This window comes from Tachysurus fulvidraco, chromosome 11, assembly GCF_022655615.1.
Source record: "Tachysurus fulvidraco isolate hzauxx_2018 chromosome 11, HZAU_PFXX_2.0, whole genome shotgun sequence".
NCBI lineage: Eukaryota > Metazoa > Chordata > Actinopteri > Siluriformes > Bagridae > Tachysurus > Tachysurus fulvidraco.
The window spans coordinates 16263170-16281848 of record NC_062528.1 but is presented as its reverse complement, the minus strand read 5'-3'; positions in this window follow the sequence as shown (position 1 = coordinate 16281848).

Here is an 18679-nt window from a genome sequence, read left to right as displayed (position 1 = left end):
AGTTCAGTATCTCAGTGTGTCCCTATAAGACACAAACATCGAGGAAATGCTGGAGGTACTTCAATAGGGACAGCTTCATAATGATGTAACCATTTATTCGGTCATTCATTCATCCATTAACCAGTGTATCCTGGTATAATAAACCAAATGTTACCCGATCATCACCAGAGTATTGTATATTTCTCATATTCTTTCAAATTAGACAGATTCCCAGCTCTTACTTTTTAAGTAAGCCATGTTTTTAAGGCATTCAAGGCAGTTGATCATGTTATTAAGGCGCTCAGCATTCAAAGCAGTTGATCACTTGGGAAAAGAATGAGTACAACCCAGTTCATCAGAAACACTCCTAGTACTCCCAGAGACATGACACACTTCCCAGCCGTTCATGCACTTTGAACTTTATTCCATTTTGAGGAGTGACAATGAAGGAAAAAAGAACCAGACAGATGTGAGAGAGTGACCCTGAGGCTGGGCTTCACCAGAACTCTCAACTCAGTACTGAAGAAAAAGAAATGAAGTGAGATGAATGAAGAAGCAAATGAAATGAATAATAGCAATGGAAAGCAATAGTGAAGTTACTGAAGTCTTATGCATTATATTTGGACAAGATTTGAAAACATGACATGACACCAGAGTTCTGTCTTGCATTATTTGTTTCACCTGTGTCTGCTTGTTTTCCTAGTTATCACATGATTCTTCTGTGCTTACCGTTTTTCTTACCTAATATTTTAAATGCATCTTCTTTTAGGTGGATTCTCCAGTGCCTTGTAGGTTATTTTTTTTTTTAAAAATTTTAAAGTTTATTTGTATAGCGCTTTTTACAATAGACATTGTCTCAAAGCAGCTTTACAGAATATAAACATAAAGCAGAAGGTAAACATAATTAATGATAAAGGAAATAACCAATAATAAAAGTTGTGAAAAATCTGTGTGTATTTATCCCCCTATGAGCAAGTCTGAGGTGACTCGGGCAGCAGTGGCAAGGAAGAACTCCCTTAAATTGGTAAAGGAAGAAACCTTGAGAGGAACCAGACTCAAGGGGATCCATCCTCATATGGGTGACACCGAGGGTGTGATTGTAATATACAGTCAGATAAATGTTGTATTGGTTATCCAGCTGTTATCCCACATATATCTTACTTGATAGCTTCAACCCTGTATTCCAGTTTCTTTTGGAATCTGCCATTAATTCTATGTCAATAGCCCATCTTGTCTAGAGTGGGGACTTCGAGTGGCTATTACTATAAGTACAAACCACATGTTGAACTGAGTGGTATGGAGAAATTATGTGGAACTGTAACAGGGAAAGAAAGTATTCTTGAGTACTTGGGCTAGAGTTCTGGGAAGGTGCTGCTGCTAAACAATTCTGAGAGCCACCCTTCTTCCCCCACTCTACTTCAGAGTCTTGAATAAGAGTCACTCAATTGTAGGGTGGTAACAGATATGAATAGATGTTTTACAAATAGTAAAAGTTGAATAGATTAATAGAATAGAATAGATTTTTACAAATAGTAAAAGTTATTTCATAACTCATTTATAACTCATTTCATAACTATTTCATAACTTATTTATTAAGGTATGCATAATGTTGGCTTCAGCTGCTACTACATTTATATACCTTAGAGAGAATTACTGGTTGCAGGTTTTTTCTGGATTTTATGTACTTTATCCATGTAGACATAGTTCTATTCATTCCAGCCTCTGATAAAGCTCCAACCTGTTTAGTCTCCTAATTGAAGACCAAGTGGCTGATCAAGCTTTTGTCTCTTTTTCTTGTCCAGTGTCTTAAATCTTGCTCATTCTCTTTAACTGCCTCTTTCAGTGCAAAATCAGTTCAGTTCAATAAGACTAAGGATGTCAGTCCAAATACACAGTCCATTAAAGCAGGGTTTGTTCATCAAAAGGTCAGGGTTCAAGCCAGCACCACCAAACTGCCAGGAGCTAGGCCCTGAAACCCTCTTTGGTCCAGGAGTGCTGTATTACAGCAGATCCCAATTTTTTAATCTAAAGAATATAATACCAGTGTTCTCTAATATGTATGTGTGGTGATAATAAAGACTTTTAATTGTGTGCATTATGTCTTCTATACATATAGTGTGTCAGGACACAGATTTCACTTTGGGTGGTAAAGTTTGTTCTCAAAACCAGAAAGCCCACTTGTAAAATTCTCCATTATTAATTGTGCAATAATAAAGTCCCACATCATTCAGCTCTTATACTGTAATAGCGGAAATGTGGCCCAGGTCCTAAAAAGCCTAGCTGGTTCTTTGGAGCAGTACCAACCCCAGCAACAGCAGTGTGCCATTATAAAATGGAGAATTTTTGTCAGACCCACTGACTCAACTCTGTCTGTGTGTTTGTTTTAGTCTTGTATCTCCTCATTACATAAACACTCCTGCATTGTTGAGCTGTGTTACTAGGGTTTCCAGCATCCTTGTTTTCCTAGCTTTCACTGACTGTAGTGTTTTAGTTTGTACTGGTTCCTATGTTTAGATCAAATTAATACCCTATAATTCCCACATTCTCTCAATTTTCACTACATTTGGGATCTTCTCCTGTCAACCATGACTTCCAGGAATCATGCTACCCATGCTATTGACTGTAATCATTGGTACATGGAACAGCCTAAATAATAGAGTTCGGTTACAAATACAATGCAATTAACAATTATATCTTATGTTCTTTATGAACCATAAAGCATTATATAAACTTGAAAATGGCTAAAAGTTTGCCCCATGCTTTTATATTTCAGTGCTCTTGAGTTGGGAATTTCTGAAAAGAATTGTAGCTTTGTGTTGAATAATATTGGGTTCTTTGATAGAGGCATAAACACTAGGGATTTTCATAGCAGAAATTCCTAGCATAATGAGTACAGAGAGCAGCTCTAAAAGAGTGATATTAATGAGAAGATATCAATCAAGCAATGATAGAATAATGAAAAAAGAAAATAATGGTGTTAAAACATGATCTAAATATATTCTGACAAAAGATAGACTTCAGATTCCAGCACTTCTCAGACTAATATGATATATGTTCATAAAAGAAGAAAGGTCGTGGTAAAGCCTTCTGCATCTGGATTCTTATGGGAGTTTGGACAGCCAAAAACACACACATGTCCAGTGTTAATGTGAATATGTGCTTCAAGTCTATACAAGGATATAAAATGTTTTTTCAGCTGCTATTTTCAGAGGGGAACCTTTAGGGCCTTCTAGGCCTTGTAAAGCCTGATAGATTGTTCCTAAAGCAAAAATGACATCTATAATTATTTTGTTAATTTTTACTTCACTTTTTCTTAAACATTATTCTCTTTGTTATATTTAAAATCTACAGCCTTAGCTAGAAGAAAAAGAAAGGAAATTTTCAAATGGAAAAATAATAATAAAAATAAACCATCCAATTATTTATAAAAGGGTCTTTATAAATATATCCAAACTATCATGATTATTGATTAAAAAGTAAGCCATATGGATCCAATAATTAAATAAACACCAAATACTAACAATTAAGTGTAAAACAAATAGTTCTAAGAGGACGTTTCATTTTGTGAATCACAGCACGTGTCTGTGTTCAGCACATAAAATTCCACTTCTAGCAAACAAATATCATGAATATAACTTTTTACATCAGATCAAGATGAAAAAGTCATTTGGAATGGAAGGCCATTTTCACAGGAATGTACAAATCCGTGTGTCTCAAAAAGCAGCAAGCTGATTGGCTCAGTGATTGATTAGTGACTGTGGCTTCTTCAGGAACTATTGCCATAAGCAGAGCAAAAGTAAATAAAACATTAGTCCATATTGTGTCTATTCAATATTTGTGAAATGTTAATGACATGATATTAATTTCTTGCTTAAAAAACTGCTTTCTAAAAGCAATATTGCATTCATATAGCCTGCCATAGTGAATATCAACACAGCTAAGTTTAACTATGATCAAATAACAGTAATAAATCGGTCAGACTTTAAGGTCAGGAATAAGTCTGAATACAGATACAGATATGGATATTTGGAGCACTAAACAGATTCAGAAATATATACTGACATTGTATTGCTTTTTCTTGAATGGTAATTAAAGCTCATAATGTCCTGATACTATGAGCCACACTACCATATCAGATATCAGCATTATTGAAAACATGCAAGTACATTTCATATAGAAGAAAGTTTTACTGGTCATTTTCACCTGTCGAATCAAATAACTTTAAACAGGATAGACTTGTTGTTCTCTTTAAATCCATTTTCCTCCAATCACAGTTGACCAATCAGACAGTGAAATGAGGCACCACAGTTTAATTTTCATGGGAATCCTCTGTCTGCATGACTAAATTATAGAGTAGGTAGTGTACTACAGTAGTCTTTAGAAATAAGCATGTGCTTTTTTTTACTGCTAAATTATAACTTGCATTGTCCAATTATTTTTAATACGAAAAAGGCAAATAAATGTGTAGTATTCTGACTGTACTGTACATCGAATGAGTTTCAATAAGGAAAATTCAAACTCTCCAACAAAGCCTTTTGGTCCAGCTAGTCTTTCCCAGTCTCTGGCTTCATCCCACAACAGTAAAGCTCATCTACACTTTCCATATTTTTAGCTCTGGTTTGTGCGTGAGTATTCGGCGGTCTGCAGCAGAGCCGGGTGAAATCAGACACTGCAGCACTGTTAGATAGATCAGTCAAGGGAAGATGTGAGCAGAGGCACAACCAGACACACTCAGAATAGAAGAACGTTGAAATGTTGAGGTTCGGTTGGTTGAAAGTCATCAGAACCTGCACTCTAAGGTTAAATATTTTAGTGTAATTTGTTTGTTTGATGTTATCAGAAAGGTGTGGCAAGTTTGGAGAGAGTGAGAGAGAGAGTGTGTGTGTGTGTGTGTGTGTGAGAGAGAGAGAGAGAGAGAGAGAGAGAGAGAGAGAGAGAGAGAGAGAGAGAGAGAGAGAGAGAGAGAGAGAGAGATGGAGAGAGAGAGAGAAGTGAGAGATCTAATACAGATAAGTGCAATACATAATAAATAATGATACATACAAAATACCTTCAATAAGTTTATCAAAATAGACGACAAAACTCTACGACAACAAAATCCGTTAAAGTTAAACAGAACACTTTGTAATGTTAGTCTTCTAAATATCCTCAGAAGCTATACTGGTGACGGTAGAAGTAGAGGCTTTTTCGGTTTATAAAGCATTACTGATATTAATCTACTGTTAAATTCTTCTCTAAACAAGAGCTTAACAATGTTAAACAAACATAACTGCTTTGCCAGCTAGATGGTATCCGTCCCATTAGCGCTATTTATAGCTAATAATGAAAGATTTTACACCAGACCTGTTTTTTTATGCTGTGTAGAAAGGATGCAGTAAACACAGTGCTACATTTCTGTCATGAGGTCTGTAAGTTACTGTGTGTTTGAAATAGATTTGATCATTCTTGATCTGGTGTAAGTGTAGATCTTCTGTAAAATCTATTAGAATCACTCGAGGGTCCGTGTACAATGTCACCAAGCAAAGTTTTCCCACTAACTCAAGGGTTCCCAAACTTTTCTGATGTTGAGAATTTTTTTCAACCTTAAGCCACTTTCCTTTCCTTTTTTTAACCACTGTAACATTTCAACAGTTTGTTACAGTAATACAACATATGTATGTGTAACGTAAATCACTAAAAACCAAAGGTATAATTCCTTGCTCTGGTTTACTATTCTAGTAGGAAATGCTGTGTAGTTATAGGAAAATAATCCATGCACACATGTCTTTGCAGAAACAGTTGTAATACAAGTGGCATTATTACTTACACTTATTGCCAGAGAACCTCTGCACTGAACTGAGAATGTTAAGTTTCTTTATAAAACTCAAATTTGAGAATCTGATATATTCTTTAGCACATTTATGTTTATATCTACTATAGTGTGTGCATGTGTGTGTGTGTGTGTGTGTGTGTGTGTGTGTGTGTGTGTGTGTGTGTGTGTGTGTGTGTGTGTGTGTGTGTGTGTGTGTGTGTGTGTGTGTGTGTGTGTGTGTGAGAGAGAGAGAGAGAGAGAGAGAGAGAGAGAGAGAGAGAGAGAGAGAGAGAGAGAGAGAGAGAGAGAGAGAGAGAGAGAGATCTGTGTGCAGCCAGGTTATTGTACCTTTTTATTTTTGCTGTTTCTAGATGTTTTTACAGTGAGGGTAGAAATAATCTAAAAAAAAAAACACTCAATTTTCACTGTGGTGTGTAGACTTTTTATATAAATTGTGTGAGCCATATTAACATCTGTTAACATCTTTTCTGATGGAATGTCACATTCTGACTGTACTTAGTCTAGCTAAAATTTTCATCCATGGTTCAGTGGATCAGTTGTCATGACTGCTGATTTTACATATATAAATTATTTTGATGGAAACTTATCAGAAATCCTTATCTTTACATTGCCTGTTTGTTTTCGGTGGTAAGCTCCATTTGAATAGCCCTTACACCAAAGATGATTTCAAATGATGCTAATGTGGATGTTTTAGAAGTTTCCATAACTTAACCAAAAAAACACTGGAGAGCACAGAGGAGACTAAAGACTTCTTTCAGTGTTCAAATAAAACACACAGAAAATCTGAAATCAGGACATGGCATGTTTTTCCACTGCGTTCTCATGAATCTGATTCTGGCACACCATGAGAAAGAAAGGCACTGTTCTATTCTCCTCAGTAATCATCACATCGACATAATGCTGCTAATCAGGCCTGTGACTTCAGAAGGCCGGTCTGAAAGGGACTAATTGTAGGACTGTTATGCCTGTATACCTCTCACGGTCTAAAGGCCGTCACTGTGAAGCCAAGAGCAGAATCCTGTGCTGATTTATCAAGATTAGAACCATGGGAAACTACATCTGTTCATATGCCACGAAACACACCAGGAATTTCTGGAGCACTTTCTGAGAGAAACCGAGCACACGGTTTAACATTTTCAGGTGATTCTTTGAGTTTGGCGTGATTACGACCATTGGAATTGAAATTATGGAATAGTCTTACAGTGATTGAGGATTGATGGCTAAAGTACTGTTGATGTCTTGTGATTTTTAAGAAGTCTGTGTGTAATAGAATGCATGTCTATGATGGGATGTGGTAGCTGTGTAGCTATATGGCTGTGTAGCTATATGCCTATGTTGTAGCTCTGTAGTTAGGGTGTTGGGCTACTGGTCGGAAGGTTGTGGGTTTGAACCCCAGATCCACCAAGCTGCCACTGCTGGGCTCCTTAGCAAGGCCCTTAACCCTTGGTTGCTCAGTTGTAAGTCACTCTGGATAAGAGTGTCTGCTAAATGCTGTAAATGTATGAAATTATCAAAAATGTTCTGGACTATTTAGCATAATTGCCTTACAGCGTGTAAGGCAATTATGCTAAATAGTCCAGAAGATTTTTGATAATTTGTTAGTGAAAAACTAGTAAGGTCAGCAGTATGGCATGGAAATCTAATACAGAAACAAGTTCTGTTTTCTTCTGTTGCAAAAATGGCTATGATATGATGATTTTATATTTATTTATTTTTTACTTTATCTCATAATAACTTCAACATTTTCAGTCAGTACACTCAGTACTATTTGGGGTAAAATTAAGTAAACTCTGCATTTTGTTAAGATTAAAAACATCTGTTTTTCTTTAAATCTCTGGGAAATTTAGAGGCTAAGTGGTTCTGAATTTAACCCTGGACACATCGCTAACATTGGATTAGGACTGTTAGGATTTCATTTGCTAACTAATCAGATCCAATTAAATGATTTTATTTATCTTATTTATGTTGCAAAATGGAAACAAAGCAAATAAAGACTGAATAGGAATAACATTACTGACTCAGTGGTTAAGCTTATTGTGAGTTAAAAACACAAAGAGACAGTGACAGAGACACTACTGTGCCCTTAAGCAACAGTGGATATCTGCATGAATAATCCTAATTGTACTTATCACATTAATCACTGCAAATTTCTTTTTTATACTTGTTCCTCTAATAAAATAGCACTTGATCCAGCACTTTCTATTATTTTGCATTTCATTTTTTTAGTTTTCAGCTAATGTGTTGAGAGAGTTGGGAACTTAATACATCCACTGAGAGTTTGAACAACATTTCAGTTCAAATGAAATGAAATGTCATCACAGCTGTTCACTGTCTGTGGTATGCAGTCAGATGAAATTAATTGCTCATGGACTAAAATACATTTTCCATGCTGACAGGACATAAATAAATTGCAACAGGAATAGAAAGCATGCAGGTAGGGGGAATGGGAAACAGTTGGGTGCATACAAAAACAGCCAGCGGGGTATGAATATTCAAATTACTCCCAAAAAAAAAAAAAACACAGACATTTTTGTCTTCAAAAGTGAGATGTTTTCAAGCTGGAGGTTTGATTCCATTGGTGTGATGTGAAGGATTCAGATAACATTAAATACTAATGTATAGGAAACCCATTCAAAACACCAAAATACATTTTCCATATACAAACATGGTTACTGATGTTCTTCTCAGATCTCAGTAGCATGTCCTAGCCTGCTGTATGAGAGACCCCCTAAAGAGGAGCTTCAAAGAAACACTCCAGTTATGTTCATCTAACACTGAAGCTAGTCTTTCATCTCCTGTAGCTGGAATTCACTGACGTGGAGAATTCAGGATGTTGATCCAATTAATCATCCACTAAGCAGGTCTTGTCACATCCAAACACCAGAAATTAACATCAGAGTCACAGTAAAATGTATGCTCAAGAAGCAAGCTGTGTTTTTCTCACAATGATCATGAAGAGTCGAACATGAGACTTTTAGCTGAAGCATTTTGTATTATTAGTCATAAAGTACCCTAACTAATTTAAGCCTTATATTCCAGAACTATTTGATACAGAACTATTTGATACATTTATTTAATTTTCTTAAGTTCAGGTTAGAATCAAGAGTGTAATTTTGATGCAAAAAAAAATGTATGCGATAGGTGAGTAAGCGAATTGGGTAAAATCTATTAAAAAAATTTAAAAAATAACTCTACTGATACATTTTAAAGAAAACAAAATTGGAAATAAATCTTTTTCCATTTAAACACAATACCCAAAAGTTACGGATTTCCCACAAACACTTGATGCTCAAATTTGACCTATGTTTCAGTTTGTAGTCTGGACAAACTTTGCTATAAACTCGTAAATAAGAACTGCTGCTATTATTATTGAGACAGTCCTCTGCTCATCCCAGATCTCTTATGAGTGTATTAATTTATAATCCCACAATCAGTGACAACCAGAAGAGAAAGGCTTCTTTTTATGTTCTGGTTCCTCTAAAGGTTTCTTCCTAAACACAGAGAGATTTTGTTTCTGTTTGTCATCCCTGACTTGCTTGTTAAGGATTTAACGCTGCTTAGTAGCTTTTAGTTTTGGATACAACCTGTTTGTCTGAACTAAAGAAAAGTCCACTTCATTACATCAATGTATTTTAATCTAAATCAGCATCTAATGATCTAAAAGCTACTAATGATTGTTGATTCTTTATTAAGAAACACTAATTCCATACCATTTACTACAAACTACATACACGTTGTAGATGCAAAACACTACACACGTTCCTGTCAAAGCTGTCAGATGAGCAGGAAGTGTTCATTGCAAGCCCCCTGACCATAGGTCAGAGCCTTTGTGCAGGCAGCTGAATCAACATGGGGTTGATGATTTGCAGAAAATCAGTCCGCCCTAATCACCAGGCTTTCCACATGCATTCCTCAGACCTACAGTACTTGGAAAAAGTGAGAGAACGAGAGAGAGAGAGAGAGAGAGAGAGAGAGAGAGAGAGAGAGAGAGAGAGAGAGAGAGAGAGAGAGAGAGAGAGAGATTTTCTTTCTGCTACACGTGAGGAGCAAGTCTGGAAAGAAAGAAGTGCATACTCACTAAATGTCCAAGAAAAACCTTAAAAAGTCCACCTATTAAAAAATTTCAGCCAAAAAAGATCTTTACATGATCGTTCTCCTTTACTACAAATGTTATCCAAGGCAAATTTGCTTCTTTGTGCATTTGAGCTATGAGGATCATATAATAATAATAATAATAATAATAATAATAATAATAATAATAATAATAATAATAATAATAATAATAGAACTATAGAGCTACAAATGTCAGGGAGAACAATAGCAAGTATAGTGTAGAGAAAGTAGAGCATAATTAGGTACAATAATAAGATATAATAAACATGATTTGATTTACAGAGATGATTTTCTTTCAGTAATTCTTTAATTCTATTTCTGCAGCTTTATTTAGTCTTGCTTGAATGAGCATAAATAATTCTCTATTTAGAGGACATTTCATAAATAAAATCAGCTAACAAAAAAATGACTTTTTGTGTAAATATAAACTTTTTTTATTATAAAAAATATTTGAAATACCTTTAGAAATGAGAAATTTCTGTAAAATGATTGAAAGCTGAGATTTTATTCTGTATGTTGATGTACTTTTTTTTACTTCCTTTTTTAACTAGGAAGTCAGGAATGGAGGATGACAAAGTTTCTGACTGATTTCCATACCAGCTATAACTGAGGTTGTGTGATATAGAGAAATAATAAATAAATAAATAAATAAATAGACAGACAAACAAACAAACAAACAAACCAAAACGTGTATCCTAGAAAAATTGTTACTTCTTAGCACAAAAAAAGCACAATTTTCTAGCCTTTAGTAAGAATAGATAGAAATAAAATAGAACGGGGGCACAGAAGCCTTTATTATCGCCACATATACATTACAACACAGTGGAATTCTTTTCTTCACATACCCCAACTAGGGAGGTTGGGGTCAGAATGCAGGGGTAGCTATGATACAGTGCCCCTGAAGCAGGGAGGGTTGAGGGCCTTGCTCAAGGGCCCAGCAGTGGCAGCTTGGCTGTGCTGGGCCTTGAAACCCGGTCCTCCAATACACAAGCCAGAGCCTTAACCAGTTGGGCCACCACTGCCCCAAATGTTAATGATTTTAGTTAATGACTTAATTAGTGTTTATACAAAAATCTATCTGTTGTCTACCTAGACAGGAGATGGGAGCATGACATTAGCCTAAATATAAAGATGTTAATATCAGAAATGTTGAATATACTAAAGCATTACAGCTCATGAGACTGACTGATTGAGAGAGAATTCATGAATAATGCCAGACAGAGAAGTACTGCAGCTTTAGCCAGGACAGACTTTATTCTAAAAGGCCTGAGATTTACAATGCGTTTTATGAAACCCTCTTGGACATTTCAGCTAAGCACCAATAAAACATGAGCTCTGAGAAATGCAATGTGTGCTGGGCAAATCTTATTACTCAACACTGCAGCTTTGTACATAAAATAATTTGTACTTAGTAACGTTGCCCCTAACAACATAGTCATGGGGTGTGTCAAAAATCAGCTCATGAGTTCCCCAGAGCGTGAATCATTATATCGTGTCCGGGCTCTCTACACATTGGCACACCAATGACTCAATTTCTGGTGACATTTCAATGTAAATCTTTTTGTTACTTAAAGTAAATTATGATTTGATTGTTCTGTTTTCCATTTCAAGCTAGTGGAACAAACTATATGTAAAACATTAAATAAAATCCCAATACGCTAATGTTCATAATCAGAAACAATAACAAGCTGCTTACATTTGTAGACAAAGCTGAACGAGAGATTATCCAGTAAGGGAACATAGTGAGCATCAATATTGCCATTTTTTGTGATGAATTGTGGGATTTTTATGGAGTGAAGGTTGCAATGCACTTATAGGATTGTGCCACTGAGACGACTGTAGAAAAAATGTGTACAATCATAGAAAAAGTTCCTGGAAGAGTGTTATTTTCACAACTCTCAGTGTTCAGTGTTTAAATAGAAAAGTGTTTAAAACTTTTTATGATTTTAAAATAAACACAGGAAGTGATGTAATGTAGTTCTTGTCTAAGCTTGATCTGCTGCACACCAGTTTGGTGTTAATTATTATAGACACTATAAACACTGTGGTGTCACCCTGTAACCCCAGTGTATGTACAGAAAACAGAATCATACCACAGTTAGTGATGTAATATGACAGATTTTATGACAGAAATTAAGCACTTGACATAAAAGCTTTTTTAGTCATCTGTCTAACAAATATGAACAAAACACAGCTGCAGCATGAGCAGTTCAACTTCTGAGTAAAAACCTCCAAAAAGACCACCAATATGGCCTTACTTGTTTTTTGTTGAGATTTTTTTTTTTTTTTTTTGCAAACTGTCTATTTTTGTTTTACTTAAGCATGTGACTGAAGTGTAAACTCTATACAAATTGATTCACTGCACACATGTAGCTTATGTTTCACTTACCTGTTGTTTCCAGTGTGAACTCAAGCTTTCACAAAATTTAAAATTTTATACATATTTCAAAGAATTCTGTAGTGTGTTTTTTTTTCATTCAGAGATCGTCACTGTAAAAAAAAAAACAAGAATGAGGTGGTATTAAAACTGAAAAGCATAGAAAATTTTCCTTTAATGACAAACCAGCTCAAATCCTGATGTTGAATGAAATTCTAGAAAAATTCTAGAAAAATTGTGACTAGATCCTTTATCATCCAGTGTAGTACAGTAAAACGATCCATTTGTTAGACCTTTTTTTTAGAAAACGATAAATCTGAAAACACATTTTGCCTTTACTGATCCCATCATGCAATACAACATGTATTATAGATTTACAAAATTGTAAAAAACAAACAGCATGATTGTGATTAGTTCATCTGTGCTGCAGCTTCTGTGTCCTTTATAAACTGTAACTGTTAATGAACTGCACTCAAATAATACATTTGAAAAATGCAAACAATTCACAAAAAAACTGCTGCTTATTGAGCTAACACCAAGTATTGGTTTCATCTGTAACTATCATTCACTATCATTTGCTGTAACTAGGACAATGCTCTAATCAGACCTAGTACTATCTAACTAACTAACCTAGCTATCTGGCTATCTAGATTAGCTGTAATGAAGAATGAAATAAAATTAGCTTAACTCTGGTGATGATTTGTTAGCCTTTCAACACATTGAATACCAAAGACTGTCACAAACATTGTTATAGTTAGTTATACAGCAACTCTGGGATGTTGGTAATGTAATGAAATAGTTTTGGAAATATCCTTATAAGCCAAAATGTTTCACCAGCACAGCGTTTATTTGTTCTCTCAACTTAAACCGTTATTGGTCAGGTGGTTAAAAAATACACCAAAGTTTCTGCATTCCATAAGATTACATATAAAATGGCAAATATGAAGGCACCATAAATATACATTATAAAATCCTGTATATTTAAATGAACCTGTCTTCTAAACAAAGTTTGAGTCTCAGCCTGATAGACACATTAGACAAATGAATTTCTCAGGATAAGGGGCTTGTTCAGGATGTTTTACTGAACACTTTACCAGAGCTGCCATACAGTAATTGTCTGCAGCAATTGTAACTAATAAACTAGAGGAATCAAACAGACACAAATAATACCTGACAACTGACCCATTTTGCTATAGTGAACACTGTTGAAAGAGAGCCTGTAAACAATTTGCCTGTAAGAGCTGGAGAATGGGATTCTCCATCTGTTAGTGGGAAGTGATACCCTACAGCTTCTTAAGCAGTGTTATTTCCCTATTCTAAAATATTCCCCGCTCTAATTTCCCTGTGGCAGAGTGCTCTATTCCCCAGCAACTCCTCCATCCCTACATCGGCTTGTTTCCCCATCAACAGTTGAGTAATAGAGAAATACTAAAATTAATAAAGCACCATGGATTTGATCAAAGAGTGTCAGAGTGCAAGCATTAAGCCGTGTCTGGAACACCATGTAGTGAACTCACAGGAGGCTTAAAGGCACACCAACAAGCTGGCACTTGGGGTAACCATGATTGATGAGATCTTTTGTGATTCCTGACATGATGTGCAAAAAGTTCCACCAAGCTTTCAGCGTTAATAAGTGTCTGCTTTACTAAATCTATAGGGTCTGTCAGGGCTCATAAAAAGTACAGCATGAAGTATTTAATTCTGCTAAATATTCTAGCATGGAAATGAAAAAGGAGTCAATAAAGCAGCGATGCAAAACCCTGAACACTGATCATCTCCTAAGATGTAGGCTTGAGGGTCAAATAGATCAGTGACCTAATGACCTCACTTCCTTCTGTCTGGGGATGAGCTTGGACAGAAGGAAGTGCACTGGGCACAGGGGAATCATCTCACATAGAGCAGGCATTGTATCAATCCAACAAAAAACACAAGCATCTGTTTATTACAGAAATAACAAAAAAAGTTTCACAGGATTTGCAAATACAGTATAGTGGGAGAAGCAAACTGGTGGTGAAAACATTGGACCTGCATGACCTCTAGAGAGGAAAAATTATGTTGACTCACATACTGTACAACTAGAATGTATTAAGTATGGGAAAACACACTGAGGCTATGATTTACTAAATGTTTGCACATAAAAACATTACACCCACAAACAAGTAAACTACAGTAAATTACAGACTTAATCTACAGAAAATAGTATCTTTTACATGAGTAAAAGATGTAGTATCTTTTACATGAGAAAACAGATACATAACATGTATCTGTTTTGTTTTTTTGCTGTTTTCTGTATTTATTTCATGATGCTTTGGAATACAAGACAGGCGTAAATATATCAGTTTACATTATTTAGCAGACACCCTTATCCAGAGCGACTAATTTTTATACAACTGAGCAATTGAGGGTTAAGGGCCTTGCTCAGGGGCTCAGTAGTGGCAGCTTGGTGAACGCAGGAATCGAACTCACAACCTTCCAATTGCTAGCCCAACACTTTAACCACTAGGCTACCACATCACCTTCAGTGTGATTTCTAGCAGCAGGATGGTCACATTTCTTTTTTGCATATAAATAAATTTGAAGGGAAGGAATTATACTGTATTTGCTTACTCAAATATTGTATATTTAAAAACCAAATAAAGTCATTATTTTATTAAAGATGTTAAAACCTTTATTAAGTATTCACAAAAACATATTTAAAGATACATTTTAATAATCTCTTGTTATTTGCCCAGAGACTGAGAATGTATGCAGCAAGATATCCACATATTATCTTCCAACAGTCAAACACCCCAAGGTTTTCAGGAACTATTAAAAAAATCATTTAAATGTTGTTTTCATTTTTTTTATTTGTGTGTGATGCCATTAATGTCATTTCAAACTCTTTGTAACTCATATACACAAAACAAAACACAAACTTTGTGAGCAAAAAAATTACAGACATCAGTGCATCATTATTATTTCTGTAGACAACATTCAGATTTGTATATGTATATGTTACATTAAGCATGTATACACTTAATGCTTAGCAGAGACAGAGGAAGCTGAATAGAAAGAATCAAAGAATCTTTTTGAAGCCACAAAGAAAATAGCTGAGATATAATCATAGATTACCATAAACCTTAAATTGTAGGTTTTTTGTGTAGAAAAGCCATAAAGCCAATTCAGAAATACTTGATGTGTGCATGTGTGTGTGTGTGTGTGTGTGTGTGTGTGTGTGTGTGTGTGTGTGTGTGTGTGTGTGTGTGTGTGTGTGTGTGTGTGTTTTCAGAGAGAGAGAGAGAGAGAGAGAGAGAGAGAGAGAGAGAGAGAGAGAGAGAGAGAGAGAGAGAGAGATATTATATATAATAGAGGACTGCTAGATTCATAGGCTCTGGATCATAACTCACTGGAAAAGAGAAATAACATAAGCTACGTTACATAAGCTCACCCAGTCTGTTGTTAATGGATTCGCCATGGCTGTATCTGAATGTTCCCAGCCATGCACCCACCCACTTATACACAGAGAGAGAGAGAGAGAGAGAGAGAGAGAGAGAGAGAGAGAGAGAGAGAGAGAGAGAGAGAAACAATTAGATAACTGAAACTTACTAATCAGTGTTGTACAGTAAGAGCTAAAGGCAGCTTAGACTAGATATACAATAATTTCCTGCTTTTATGCCATGTGGGTTTACTTCATCATACAAGTGAAGTAAAGTGAAGTGAAGTGAATACAAAGTTTATTTTCCTATACCCCATCCGGTTTATGTGTTGAACAATTTCATAAATCAATTTTTTTTCTACTTGAATTTTTTGATTAAATACCTAGAACATTTACCATCACTACAATGCACTGTTTATAATCTTACTATCCGTTGTCACTAAGAGGATGAGTTCTGTTTTAAGTCTGGATCCTATCAAGGTTTCTTCCTCATGTTCCCTAAAGGAGTTTTTCCTAGCTAATTTACTGTATGACTTGCTTATTAGGATTCTAAATATAAATCTAATCCTAGACTTCCGCAAAGCTTCTTTGTGACAATGTCTGTTGTTAGAAGAGCTATAAAAATAAAATGGAAATTAAATTGAATTGATTTTGTCTATAAAGCTTTGTGAAGATCTTTGCTCTAAAGACTTCTGTTATCCAAGTGCCATCTTATGAGTTCCCGGTATTCGCTGCAGGAGAGGCCCAGCAGGACGTGGTACAACTGGCTTCAAGTCTTGCAAATTGAAAACAGCAGTGCTGCTTGGTCAAATACTTATTTACTGACATAGAATTAGGAATAAGAATGCTGGCTGTATTGAGTTAATCTGAGCATTTGACTCAACTTACTTATACTACTGAAAGCATCATTACATTCAGTCCTCAGGATGTCCCAAGCCACTAAATGTCCCAAGCCACTAAAACTAAATACTGTCACTAGAACTGGTTGAGCTGGAAATCATTAAAGCTTTGTTCACAGTATTGATAAAGTTCACTTTATTTATCATAAAACAGCACCAAACAAAAAATACTGCACAATTCACATCACAAAAGCATCACATAAACAATTTTGTCCTCATTTCCCAAAAACATCTCTTTACAAAATGCTCACAAAGTTCTCAGAAAAGAGTCATCTCTAAGAGTTGACTCATATATGTAGATTACACATTAGTACATATGTTTCTTTTGTGCAGAAGAATTTTGCGAACCAAACAGATTCCATACCGCTCAATGTTCTCAGAAAAACCCCATCAAAGCCAGATGTGTTTTCAAACCTTGAGACAGCTGGAGTCCAGTGAAGTTCTAGGCTAGTCTGGTTTGAGTCTGTAAATAAAACCATGTAAATCAAATGGGTGTCTGCATCTTGGGATTAACAATCACGGAAGATTAGCAAAGCTCAGGCAGGTGTTTCCTGTTCTAGAGGTTGCTCAGGTGGGTTGAAACCACAAAGGCAATAGATTATGGAGGCTCAGGGAAACATATAGACAACAGTAGAGATTCTTCATAGACCAAGATGAAATTACAAGCGAATTAATCTTTATATAAATGGATGAATAATTATGGGGTGTAAATGATGTCCAAAGAAACGGTATCATCAAAAAATAAAGTTCATTGTAAATCTGCAATGAAAGGACTGATAAAATAGCAACAATTATGTGGTAACTTGCAGGCAAGAACAAATAGAAAGATAATTCATTGAGATTAGAGTTTAACTGAACGTTAATACTGAATTAAATTTGATTCTGAATAGTGTAATATTGTACATTGCAGTGAGATACAGGATACAAGCGCATGAACTTCAAAACCTGTGCAGGTGAAATCAAACAAGGATAATCTATATACAGAATATAAGAAAATGGATGATAACCAAGTTCAGGAATGAAACCATGAAACAGAGATCGGAGGATAATGCACTTAAGGACTTCATGCACAGATTGAATGCATGATAGAATTTCACAACAAAAAACAAACAAGGAGTAACACAAAACAGGTGGACACTGTCGGATAACAAACCAATGCTGTCAGTATTTTTATCTCAGGTGATAAAACAGCCAACGCGATGATGAGAATTTCCTTTTCAAAAAAAAATTCTAATTCTTTCAAATTTGACAGTAACGTAAACATTTTTGTAAATATATTAGATTTTAAATGAATAGAGGCAGTCAGAGCATCTTGCAGTGGATTCAGTAGAGAATCATTCATTCATTTTCTACCGCTTATCCGAACTTCTCGGGTCACGGGGAGCCTGTGCCTATCTCAGGTGTCATCGGGCATCAAGGCAGGATACACCCTGGACGGAGTGCCAACCCATCGCAGGACACACACACACACACACACACAATTTTCCACAGATGAGAATCAACCTACCATGCATGTCTTTAGACCAGGGGAGGAAACCAGAGTACCCGGAGGAAACCCCCCGAGGCACAGGGAGAACATGCAAACTCCACACACACAAGGCGGAGGCGGGAATCGAACCCCCAACCCTGGAGGTGTGAGGCAAACGTGTTAACCACCACGTCACCTTGCCCCCTTTAGTAGAGAATCTTATATTTTAATTAATTAAAATTTTTAGAATAAAAATAATTATAATTGTATTGTATAACTTGGATGTAATAATTTAAGTAATTTCAGTAAAGTAAATTCATATTAGCTATACAATTTTACCTTGTAAAGGGGTTACACACAAACCCCATCAACAATTGGTTATAATTGTACATCCGTGCAAATTTAGCAACTTGCATAATACCTTGTGAAAGTGGGAACTAGTTGCCCTTAAGTCAATGCCAAGTATGCTGCATGTCTTGAACTTGTACAGAAGTGGTCTCTGACTTCATGCCTTTGCAAGTTTGTTCTTATATGGTAATGCCATGCTATTCGTAACACTTTAGCATTTTTAAATATAGCTCTTCTCATGTCTTAGTGATTGAAAGGCCAACTGACC